The sequence below is a fragment of the Diceros bicornis genome, chromosome 7, assembly GCF_020826845.1.
Source record: "Diceros bicornis minor isolate mBicDic1 chromosome 7, mDicBic1.mat.cur, whole genome shotgun sequence".
NCBI lineage: Eukaryota > Metazoa > Chordata > Mammalia > Perissodactyla > Rhinocerotidae > Diceros > Diceros bicornis.
This window is the reverse complement of record NC_080746.1, coordinates 13,990,159-14,002,669: the sequence shown is the minus strand read 5'-3', so window position 1 is coordinate 14,002,669 and position 12,511 is coordinate 13,990,159. Positions and strand designations below refer to the sequence as shown.

Below are 12,511 nucleotides of genomic sequence, written 5' to 3'. Positions count from 1 at the left end.
GGAAAAAAACCCAGATAACAGTTTTACCATAAACCAATTTTTCCTGGGGCTAAGGGCAAATGAGGTTGGATGGGGGCTGGGGATAGGAGTGGGGCAGGGAAGGGGGAGGCAAGGAAGCTGAAAGGACTTTCTGCAAAACAGCACAGCCTGCAGTCTGTCCTTGAGTTCCATGGGCCCTCCATGGTATCTGGCAATTTGTCTGTGATAGGGTTTCTGCGTAAATGCCCCCTTCTCCCATCTGTCCTTTGTCCTTTAGGACTCAAGAATTTGTCCTTCTTTCCGGATGCATCAGCCTCGCCTCTCCCTGTGTGCCTCTCTCCTTGGCCCTCTGGAGCAGAACACAGGCTTTCTGTATCTTCCCTACTTGGTTACTTTCAGGACTCATACACTTTCAGCTTAAGGGGTTTGACTTCTGTTAACTAGAGGGAAACTCACAAGAGGTGACAAAATTAACTACCAGTTGGGAAGCCATAGTCATAAAACATCTTGAAAACATATTTATTCTTGAGTTTGATCTTCAATCAGATGTAAAATAGACTCTTGCCACCTTTTCTTGGGCTTTCAAAATGTTCTTGTAGGAGTTCACCAGTTGTTTCTAGGGAATCAGCTGTCCCAGTCTACTCCAGGTTGGCTCCTAAATCAAGCTACTTCTACTTCAGCTGGCAGCAGAATCAAGTTGGCCCTGTCACTAGGACAGTTTCTTAAACGTATTTCTGTGAAGAGGTCCTCAGGGCATCAGCGTTTTTGCCCTGCAGCTGGCCAACCCCTCCTGAGTCCTGCCTTCTTGCAGAAAAGGGATGATGCTGGACTCTGGTCCTCAAAGACTCCCCCTTGGGCTCAGGCCAACATTTCCCTGGCCTCCTAGAACTCTCTTTACACCTGGCTCTCGCTCTAGAAAGTCCTGCACTCTCCCTGGGCTCATGCTCTGTCTTCTTTGGCTTGCCTATGGCTTTTTCACCATGGTTCTTGAGACAGGTCTACTATGAGGCATAGGTTGTTTTTTTCAGGTATGGTCAAAAACTTGTTTATTTCTGTGGTTTCACTTGTAGCCTTGTGACCTCATGGCCGGTGCTATTATCTGGTAAACTGTCCCATCTCATGTCAGTGCCCATTGACTGGTCAGGGCAAACTCTTGTCGCTTCTTGTTTCAAGGTTTTTGCTGCACTGGACTTCCAAGATGTTCCTGCTTTCTGGCTGAGGGCTGCCTCCTGCAGAGCAGAGATGATTGACAATTTCAGCAGATGAACATTCAAGTTCTTCCCAGCCCTGCTGCGTCCCCCCCACCCCGCCCTGCCCAAGTTCAGATCTCCCTCAGTCTCATCACTGATGTTGTTCCTGCCACCCACCCCTCCGCAGCTCCAGGTGGCTGCTGTGGCCGGCCCAGCATTGTCATGCGCTCAAGGTGAAAGAGCGAGGAATTCAGGGGCAGAAAACCTGGGCTGAAATCCTTGTTCCTTAGCTTACCAACAGTTCACTCTTAGACATGTCGTGTATCCCTGTGAACCCTTATTTTCTTCATCTTTAAAATGGGGATCACAGTATATATATTTCTTATCTACCGTATGAAGTTGGAAAGATCAGAAGGAAGAATGTACATGGAAGCACTTTGTAGACTGGAAAGCACTGTTTAAATGTGAAAGTTTATTGTTAGTATTAAATACTGCATATTAGTATGCAACATCTTGAGTATATTGAAGAAAGCAGCATTTGCACTAAAGGAAGTTTTCTCTGATGTAGCCAACAGGTTGTCTCCAAGGCTTGGGCAAAGCTACCATTATCATAGGCGATAACTGCTCAGGCTTGGGTTTGTGATAGCTCTGTGGCTCAAAGGGAGCAGAGCTCTAGGTCAGGTGGAAAAAAAAGAAAATCAATGATTTAGGCCCTGAATACATCACAGGGAAGAGACAGCCAGGCTCTGTGTGACAGGGGGCTCAGTTGGCCAAGGTGGAAGACGGAATTATTGAGGTGGGCTCTGTGGGATCATGTAAAGAGACATTTAAAGCAGCAGGGACAATATGAACAAAGTTTGGAGGAATGAGTACACATGGTGTATTTGGGGAGCACACGTGGTTCATTGTAAACAGAACATTAGGGACTTAGGCAGAACTTTCTGCAGGGGATGGGGAGAAATTTGGAAGAAGAAGTTGGTTTCATATTGTAAGGCTGTGTGTGAGGCAAAGATCTTTGGACTGTAATCTATGACATTAGAGGAAACCTTCAAAGGATTTTAACATGGGAAGAGTCATGTTTAGACTATTTTAGAAGAGAACAGGTGGCGGTCTAGGTCCATTCTTGTGCTGGGGCCGGCTTGCATCAGCCAGTTGTGCACACTGCTTCCCAGCTGTGATGTTAGTGACATCACATTGGTAGCTTGCAATCCACCACGGTGGGAGTATTGGCAGCACAGAAATCAGCAAATAATACGAATCAGTCCCCTCCCCACCCAAGCTGGTTGTTAAAAATTTATCAACACAGTTAAGGGGCCATTTCAATAGAGCAGGACTTTAGTAGTTTGCAAACCTGGGATGCATGTTAATCCGGGCCGGCCCCGTGGCTTAGCGGTTAAGTGTGCGTGTTCTGCTGCTGGCAGCCCGGGTTCGGATCCCGGGCGCGCACCGACGCACCGCTTCTCCGGCCATGCTGAGGCCACGTCCCACATACAGCAACTAGAAGGATGTGCAGCTATGACATACAACTATCTACTGGGGCTTTGGGGGGAAAATAAATAAATAAATAAATAAAATCTTTAAAAAAAAAAAAAATCCTTCAGGCCCCACCCCAGACTCACTGAATCAGAATTCAGGTTGAGGTGGTAGGACCCTATTTTTAAAAAAATTTCCAGGCAATTCTTATGCAGCCAGTCTGCTACTGGTCTTTGGACCAGGGCAGGGGCAGTAAAGGTAGTGAAGAGGGGAGGGTATCAAAGATGTTTCAGAGGTTGGAGCAACAGAACTCAGTGACAGATTGGAGGTAGGGAGTGGAGGAGAGGGAACTGCTAAAACGGTGTCTGAGTCTCCCTGTTTGGACAACTAAGTGGATGGATGGTGATGCAGGTAGCTGAGCTAAGGAAGTCAGATAGGAGTTGCTGGGTAGAAGAGGTGAGAGCAGGAGAGGGGAGCAGGGGTAGTTGTGGACATGCTGTTTGAGGAGCCTAGGGAGGCAGGGTTTTGGCGATGTCCTGTAAACATTTAGGGGACTAGTGCTTGGTGGAACAGTCGAAGCTGGTGATACAGGTTCGGGAGTCAACATGTGGGTTGTAGAAGCCATGGGTTTGGATGAGATTGTTGGGGGAGAATGTGCAGAGAAGAGAAGGGGACTATGGGCTGCACTGGAGGAACAGCTTTTCAGAGGTTGGTGGAAGAGAAACCAAGAAGAGATCAAACAAACAGCAGTTTGTGTATTGATTACTGAAGTCAATGGTTCCTGCAGGGAGGAGTTCCTTGAGGTGTTTCCCAAATTTCCAAAAGCCCAACAGAAAACAGACCTACGTTTTTCTCTAATAAGACAACCTAAAGCGTTAAGTTTGTTTGGCTTGAATTCTGTCAGTCCACTGTGGTGAGGCATGTTTTGGATGCTGACCTGAAATTCTGAATGGTAGTTATGTGTCTTTGATTAAAAACACACACACATTAACTAGGAGACAAATAGTATTTAGTCAGTTATCTCTTTCAAAACATGGAAATTGGGAATATAATTTAAGGGTTTTTGTGTGGAGGAAGTAGGGATATGTGAGGAACACACGCAGAGGCTCTTGGTGTGTCCTAGGAAAGTCACCTGACTTGCCCCTGTGAGAGGAAATGGATGGAGAAGGAACTGTAACTCCTCATTTTGAGCAGTTTAGATAAAGGGACCAAGATCAAGATGATTGTCCAAAATAAGGTTTTGGGGTTATCTGTGGACAAAATGGCTTCTGGCTTGCATGAGGTTTGAGAACTCTCTGCGGCTTCCTAGCGCTTACTTCCTTCTCCACCGTGAAGGCTTTGGATTGGGAAGGAAGGAATTTTCTAAAGGTGGGATGAGGCACAGGGAGCTGGGGAGGTGGGCGGGGGTCGGGGGGCAGGCAGACCTTTGAGACTCCACTGCCCAGGGTCTTAACAAATTCTCACAGACTTCGGGTTCTAGAAAGCAACTTGGTTGGTCACATTACCTCCTGAGTAAAGTTTGACCACTAAGTGACCTAGTTAATTTGTATTTACTCTCCTGAGAGGGCCTAAGATTTCACTGTGAAGCTAAGTAGTGATTGAGGCCAAGGAAGCTCCTAGGATGTGGGAAACTAGAAAAAAGCGGTGTGTTCCTTTAGCTAAGAGCAACTGAGGAGAGTTTGAGCTGACACAAGTTCTCCTTGCCCCCTTTCTTCAGACCCTGTTTGAGGAATGTAATGGGGTAAGTATAATTCTTTTAATTGTGTGTGGTGAAAGGCCTAGAATTTTACTGTAGATGAGGGATCCTTTACCCTTTGTGAAAAATATCTCAGAACCGGGCATGAGAGAATACTTAATTTTTTTTCCAACCAGAGCTTGATCATCTGTATTCATGAGAGCCAAGGATTGGCATGAAAATTTAAAACTCATAGATATTTCAGGAAGAAAGAAACAAAACAAAAATGTTGTAGCCTTGGGCTTCAAAATCTTTTCTACTAACTTTTACCTATAATGTCTAGTTGGAGAGCCACATTCTTTCCTGCCCACCCTCTAATGGAGGCTCTGTCAAACACGAGATACAGCTCCCTCACGTTGGATGACTGAGAGTTGGACCACAATGTGGGGCAGGGGAGGGCTGGCGTTAGGAGGGTAATGCCAGCCCTGGTGGGTTTTCTTCCAGTGGCTGCTTTATTTGGAAGATTCACATACGTCTAATTCAAGTTGGTATCTCCAGATCACCTATGCCTGAAACATAGTCTTTTGGAAACATGGATGAATGAATTGCCCATCAGGAATTCATACTGGGTGGTGGGCTTCTTGAGGTCACAGACCATGCCTTACACGTCCACTAAGACCCAGCAGGTACTTTCAACACAGGTGTTCAGAAAATGTTGAGGAACATTTGGAAGCACATTGTAATCTGGAGGGAGAGCATAATCTGTGTGGATTCGAGAGTACTCAGCAAGGTGTCTTTCTGGACTGGCCAGGGAGTATTCAGTGGAAGTGGAGACTGGGGAGAGAAGACAAGGCTAGATATTTGCACATCAATTTATCAGACACATGTTGTACACCTAATATGTGCTAAGCACAGTGCTGAGCACTGGGGATTAAATGACAAATAAAATAGGATCCTTGCTCTGGAATAACTTATAGGGTGGTGGAAAGTATAGGGAACTGAATCATTAATTGCTGTATCTCAGGGAGTATGATAAGTGTTATGATAAAGGGTAGCGCAGGGTGATATAGGACTGTAGTGTGGGCTGTGGCCATCAAGGAGATTTCTGTGAGAAGGCACTACTTATTTTTTTTTTTTTTGCTGAGGAAGATTTGCCCTGAGCTAACATCTGCTGCCAAGCTTCCTCTGTTTTATATGTGAGCTGCCACTACAGCATGGCCACTGATAGAAGAGTGGTGTAGGTCTACGCCTGGGAACTGAACCCGGGCTGCCAAAGTGGAGTGCTCCAAACTTAGCCACTAGGCCACCAGGGCTGGCCGGAGAAGTTACTACTTTTGAAGGATGATAGGGCCGGCCCCGCGGCTTAGCAGTTAAGTGTGCGTGCTCTGCTACTGGCGGCCCGGGTTCGGATCCCTGGCGCGCACTGACGCATCGCTTCTCCGGCCATGCTGAGGTCGAGTCCCACATACAGCAACTAGAAGGATGTGCAACTATGACATACAACTATCTACTGGGGCTTTGGGGAAAAAAGAGGAGGAGGATTGGCAATAGATGTTAGCTCAGAGCCGGTCTTCCTCAGCAAAAAGAGGAGGATTGGCATGGATGTTAGCTCAGGGCTGATCTTCCTCACACACAAAAAAAGCATGAAGGATGATAATAGCTATAATGTTGAGTATCTACTCAATGCCAGATACCTTTCTAAGTATTTCGTGGGTATTAATTTATTTAATTTTCATAACACCCCAGTGAAGAAGATACTTTTATCATCCCTGTTTTATAGAGGTTGAAATTGAGTAGTTGGAGGAGTTAAGATTTGGGTGCTGACAGGCTAAAGCAAGAGCCCTCAGGTTTAATCCCTGAATGACACTGCTTCCGTGACGGGAATGAGTGAAATGAAGAGGGGAATAGAGAAAAGGATATACCAGGCCAGGGGAGGAGCATATTAAACGCCGGAGACAAATGAAAAGTGAAATTCTGGAGTGGGCGGGAGATGCAGGAGCTGGGAAGATAGATAGCAGTCAGCCTGTTAGGCTTCTGTATTCTATTTTTAAGCTAAACTAAGAAGTTTGAACTTTGTTCTGAAATTGTGGGAAGGCTGAAGGATTTTAAGCCAGGCAGAGACGTGATCAAAGCTGCATTTGGGAAGATCGTTGTATCCGTGTCCAGGATAGACTGGAGTTGGGCCAGACTGGCACCAGGAAGGGCAGTTAGGAGCCTATGAAAGTAATCCCTGCGAGGAGTGATGAGAGCTTGATCTAAGGCAGGGGCAGCAGTGACGATGGACGGGCAGTATGGGTTGGAGGGGTAAGAAGGAAGTAGAATCTGCAGGACTTGGTGTGAAATTGATGGGGAGGCGCATTTCTAGTTTGAATGAATCCTTCCTTGTGGAGTACAGGAGAGGAGAGAAAAAGGGTGAATTCAGTATTGGGCATGTTCAGTTTGAGATTCCTGGAGAGTCCAGTACCACTGCACACGTGTGATGATAAAGATGAGTATTATTAACATTTGTTGAGTACTTATTATTTGCCAAGCCTTCTGTTAAGTGCTTTATATTAGTTAACTTGTTGATCCTCAAAACAGGTCTGTGAAGTTACTTACATTTTAACAGATGAAGGACAGGAATGTGGAGAGAGGTAAATAAGCTGTTTTGAGTTACTCAGGTAACAAGTGGCAGAGCTAGAACTCCAATCCTGGGTTTGGTCTGGAAACCTCTATGCTGTCCAATAAAGCTTTCTGCAATGATGGAAATATTCTGTACCTGCAGTGTCTAATATAGAAGCTAAGAGCCACATGTAGTTACTGAGTTCTTGAAATGTAACTAGTACGACTAAGGAACAGAATTTTTAATTACAGTCATGTGCCGCATAACAATGTTTTCTGTCAATGATAAACTGCATGTACGGTGGTTGTCCCATAAGATTAACACCCGTAAGATTAACACCATATAGCCTAGGTGTGTAGTAGGCTATACCATCTAGATTTGTGTAAGTATGCTTGATGATGTTCCCACAATGATGAAATCGCCTGCACTTCTCAGGACATGTCCCTATCTTTAAGCAAAGCATGACTGTAATTTAAATTTAAATAGCCACATGTGACTAGTGATAGCTCAGCTCTCTGCTATCTTTGAGTCATCAGCATATCCATCATAATTGAAGCCTTGGGTGCAGATAAGATTCCCCAGAGATGTATTGCAGTGGATTTTAATCTTCTGTGGTTCACAGGCCTGTTTGAGAATCTGACGAGAGGTATAAATCCTCTTCCATGAATGTATATTATTGCACAGTATTTTGGTAGTGATTTCAGAGGTCCATGAAACTTAGGTTCCCCTGATATAAAGCTGGGGAGGAAGGAGTCCATTAGCATGTCAACTCCTTGAGAATGATCTCATCTGTTTTGTTTGCTACTTTATACTCAGTACCTAGATTCTAGAACAATGCCTGGTACATAGTTGGTATTTGATAATTTATTAAATGAGTGGCTGAATGAGTCCTGGGAAACATTTCAGGACCAAGCAGAAGAAGAGTCCATGAAGTTCCCTAAAAAAGAAGGTAAAAACAAAATTAGAACAAAACCCAAGAACCAAGAGAGGGAGGTGTCATAGAAGGCGAGAAGCGTGAATTTTAAAGACTAGGAGTCACCATCAATGTCAAACCTGCCTGGGTGGTCAGATAAGATTAGGATGTAACAGTTGTCATTGGCTTTGGCAGTAACAGAGGTCCTGGTTGATAAAACCAAGAAGGGGTGGGGGGTGCAGTGGACTAATTCACGAATCAGTGGTGAGGAAGCAGAGGCAGTGAGTGTGATGTGTAGGGGGTCTCAGTCCCGGTTGCCCACCAGAATCGCTGGGAAGCTTTTAAAAAATACACATTCCTGGACAGATTTGGACTCTGACTCGGTAAGTTTGAGGAAGGGCCAAGGAATCTGCGTAGTAAAGCTCCCAGCTTATTCTGATAGTTTGGATGGAAGTTTGGCAATCACCAAGTAGTGTATTCTTTAGGAGTTGAGGGAGAGCTTTTTTTCCTCTCTCTTTTTTTTTTTTTTGATTTAAAGACAGAGACATGGGCATGTTTAGAGGCGAAAGAACTTAAATAGAGAACTGTTAGTGAGCTGTAATGAGTTAGAAGATATTTAGCTGGATTCTGAATCCCTGAATCTTTGACCAGCTACCCACCTTGCTGCAGGTTCCCATGGGAGCCATTAAGCAGAAGCAGTCCTGATAACTTTGTAGACAAACTATCCATTTTCACCCAGAGCCTGTTATTTTCTAAGTAGTATTTGAGAATATTCAGGTATGTCGTGTAGGAAGCTGGCAGTCATTGGCAGTGCCCCAAATCGCATCTGTTTGCTTATTTTCTATTATTAGACTTTCCTATACTTGCTTGCCAGATGAGAAACAGAAACTCTTCTCTTTTATTCTCTACTTCTTTGCTACCTGCCTTTCTTACCCCGTACACCTTTCCTACGTAAACTGAAATGGTAAATGCCAGAGTCATTTCACAGGTGGATATAATTTAGCATGAAAACTCAGCCTTCTCTTTTCTCAGTGATGGTGTGACCCTATTTTTCAGCTTAGGGGCTCTTGATATTTTTACCATAAGGCTCACTTCTATCATCTTCCTTCCATGCATTGGATGTTTCAAAATATTTATCTGCTAAACTGTAACTATGAAGTACAATTGATGTCCACCATTTATGGTACACCTACCAAGGCCCTGATATGTCCCGAGTCACTTTCTGTAGATGATTTCTGCCATTTATAATCCTTACTGCAATCATTTAAGGCATGTGGTTTACCCACATTTAACAGTTAGGAAAGTTAAATAATTTGCCCAATATCACCCTGCTAAGTGGTAGAGACAGGACTAGAACTTGTATATTCCTGACTGCAAATCCTGAACTGAAATATTGTGATTGGATTATTCACAACGTAATCCTCAACACAATTCTATAAATGGTATTTTATTGTCCCCATTTTTGGGGGAAAGAAGCTAGGAGAGGATAAATGACTTGGCCAAAGTTATAGGGCCAATAAGAAACAAAGCTGGGGCAAACCTAGGTTTGTCTGTCTCCGTGCTATTTCTCCTACATCCACTGCCTAAAATAATGTCTTTACTCATTTTTATTAATTAAAGACATATATCAATCAAAGCCACTCTGAGTCTTTTGAAGTTTCCAATTGGTGCTAACATACTAGGTTGCTCTGATTATAGCCAAAAGCAAAGAAATGCGATAAATTAGTCTGCATAGCCTTAGTGTGGGTAAATGTACAATTTCCATTAGGCTCTGGAAATACTAAATTACAGCTTGCATGTCCCCATAACTGCTTGGAATCCCATGAATCTCTCAAAACCTTCTAGGTTTGGGAGGCCGTGACCCCTTTAGTGTTGTCTGGGAGAGAAAGAGCCATTTCTACTTATGAAGCACCAACTCAGAAAAGGTGCCAAATTCCATCTCCCTAGCAGTGAAGCTGTACTTTCCAGAGGGCAAAAGGACACCTTCCTGGTGGCTTGTGGGTTTAGCCTGCACTTTCTGCAATTGTCCCAGGGTGGGGAGGGAGGAAGGGAGATAGTGGAATCATGGGAATTTACCCAGCCTGCAATTGGGAGCTTCCTGATCATAGCCCATGAATTTCTGCCTTCTGATGTGTGCTTTGGTTCCAATGACAACAGATTTTTCCCAGCCCTTCCCATTGTAACTGGTTTAATGTGACTTTCTAGGATAAACTCCTAGCACTAGCTTGCTGGTGGACAACAAAACCAGGATTCCAGATTCAATTCGCTTCAGCTGCTTTCCCTCAGGAATATTCTGGAATTTAAAGAAGTACTTCCCCACCTTATTTAGTAATATGGTCTAGTGGTTCAAAATTTAATTTATACAGTGATTTTTATCTGAAGTTTGAGTTTATAACAGGAGGGATTAAAGTCATCTTAATACCTTCTCTAACTGTCTTGGGGGAAAGCAAACAATTGCGTATACAAGGTCCCTTCGTTTCAGTGTTAAGACTTTCTGTTATCTGCTGCCCAGGCTAAGTCATTCCAAATCCTTGTTTTTTTCAGGCTTTCTAACAGACATTTCTCAACTTCTTTAAGCTGTAGAGCCCAGGCTGGACACCTCTCTCACCAAGGCCTTCACTAAAATGGATTGGTTGGGGGTGTGGCCCTTGACCTTCTGGCATTCCATACTCCACTATTAACACCTTAATAATGGAGGTTGTTTTTTTCGTGACCTCAGAAGGCTGGCAGATTCATTTAGGGAAGAGGATAAGCTACCCAGTGTGGAGGTGGCCTGTATCATTTGAAAAGGCTCATGTAAGAGAAGAATTAGAAGAGTTTATGTGAGAGGGTAAGGCAATGTCTGAATCTCTGGAAATTCTGCTCAACAGTTTTATTTTATGGGATTGAGTGGAGGAGTCGTTGGCATCCATGTCACTTATTTAAGACTGTTGAAAACTAAGTTCTAAAAATGGGAGGAGAGAGGACCAGGCCCTTCCTGGAGGCTCTGGAGGAGGAAGGATCCCGTGTACCCTACAGCTGTTGCCACTGTGGGGGAAAAGGGAGAATCCCCCTCTGCCCTTTCCCTTAAGGTTCTTATGGCTGGCCAAATAATTAACAAGACAGGTTAGCAGGAGAAAATAATACCAAGTTTAATAACATGTACACATGGGAGAAACCAGGGACACTGCGTTTCTCAACACAATAGCAGAAATTCTCATCTTAAATACCATGTTCAGCCAATGACAAAGGAGGATGTTGGGGGTGAGGGGAGTCAGTTACAGATTACCACTCACTAAAGCATTGTAAACAAGGGTAAGGTTATTATGCAGATTTAAGGCCTCACTTTCCACATTGATAAGTTTCTAGAAATGACGTCGTCCCCCCTCTTCCCAAAACAGAGAGGGAGATACCTTTACAAATGGAGATTTCCCTTATAAATGTAAATGTTTTTCTGGCAACTCCTCGCAGGGCCATCCAGAGAATGTGGCCAGAGAGACAGAACTTCCGATAAGATAAGATGGGCTTGTTGGTGCCTTTCCTACTGTAACATCTATTTTACATTATATTACAGCCATCAGATAAAAGATCTGTTCCAGGAAGGAGTTACTATGTCAAATTCTTTAGGCAGTTAGTGGGGGAGGTCAAATGTCCGTCAGAGAAAACCATCAAGGTAAAGAGATATATTTCAGGGTGGCCAAATCTTGATCTCCCGCACCACCATGGATTTATCTGCAGTCCCTCCTGTTCAGCATTTGCCTTGCTGACGTGTTCCCTTTAACCCCCCAATAGAAGTGTCTGCCATCTGCACCTCGTCCATCCTTCTAGTGTTGCTGCATCGCAGTGCACAGTGAGTACTCGTGCCTCCTAGACTGGGAGCTCTTTCCGTCCCTGTCTCTTAACACAGTCCCTAGTACATGATGAGTGTTTGGTAAATGGAGCTGAACTGGAATGCCTTTTCTTCTCAGTTCTGCTTGTCCTAAATGTATCCGAGTTTCAAGTGTCAGTACAAAAACCCTTGTTATGGAGACTGCCTTCTCTTGACCGGCCCCAGAAGGAAGTGGTCTTTCTCTATTTTGTGTTTCTGTAGCATTTAATATTTACTTTAAAGAGTTATCATTTTCTACTTTTAAATGTAGTTACTCATGTTGACTCTTACTTTTCAGATTGTAAACACCTTGAGAGCAGGATCCTTGTCTGATTCATGTCTTTATTTTCCATGACCCACAAAACGATGCCTTACACGTGATAATACTAGCGTTTATACAGTTGTTAATATGTGCAGGGCACTGTTCTCCATACTTCATGTATGATCATTCTTTAATCCTTGAAACAGCTTTCCAAGATAAGACTATCATTAACTGTCTACATTTCATAGGTAAGGAAAATGACGTTAAATAATTTGCTCAGGGTCATATAACTAGGAAGTAGAGGAGCTTGGATTCACTCCCAGGGAGCATATTCCAGAGTCTAGACTTAACTCTTGGCTTGGCGCTGCCTCTTGTTGGCTTATGTGTACATAGAGGGCATTATGCAGATGCTTATTGAATGCACGCAGGGTGGTATTTCTTAATTATTTAGAACCAATAAGCAGTTTGAAGATGATCCATTGTTGCTTTCCTTTCTACCCTCTGAACTGTTTTCTAAGCAGTGGGAAGGCCAGAAGGGGGTACCAGAAGGTTGGTTCTAGTTTTGGTTCT

The 12,511-nt window shown here is 43.9% G+C and overlaps 1 protein-coding gene across 6 annotated transcripts in view; it reads left to right on the top strand.

Annotated features, from left to right (window-relative positions):
- GRAMD1B (GRAM domain containing 1B) overlaps positions 1-12,511 on the top strand; it is a 234,389-nt gene that overhangs the window by 89,370 nt on the left and 132,508 nt on the right. The gene's annotated exons all lie outside the window — the stretch shown is intronic.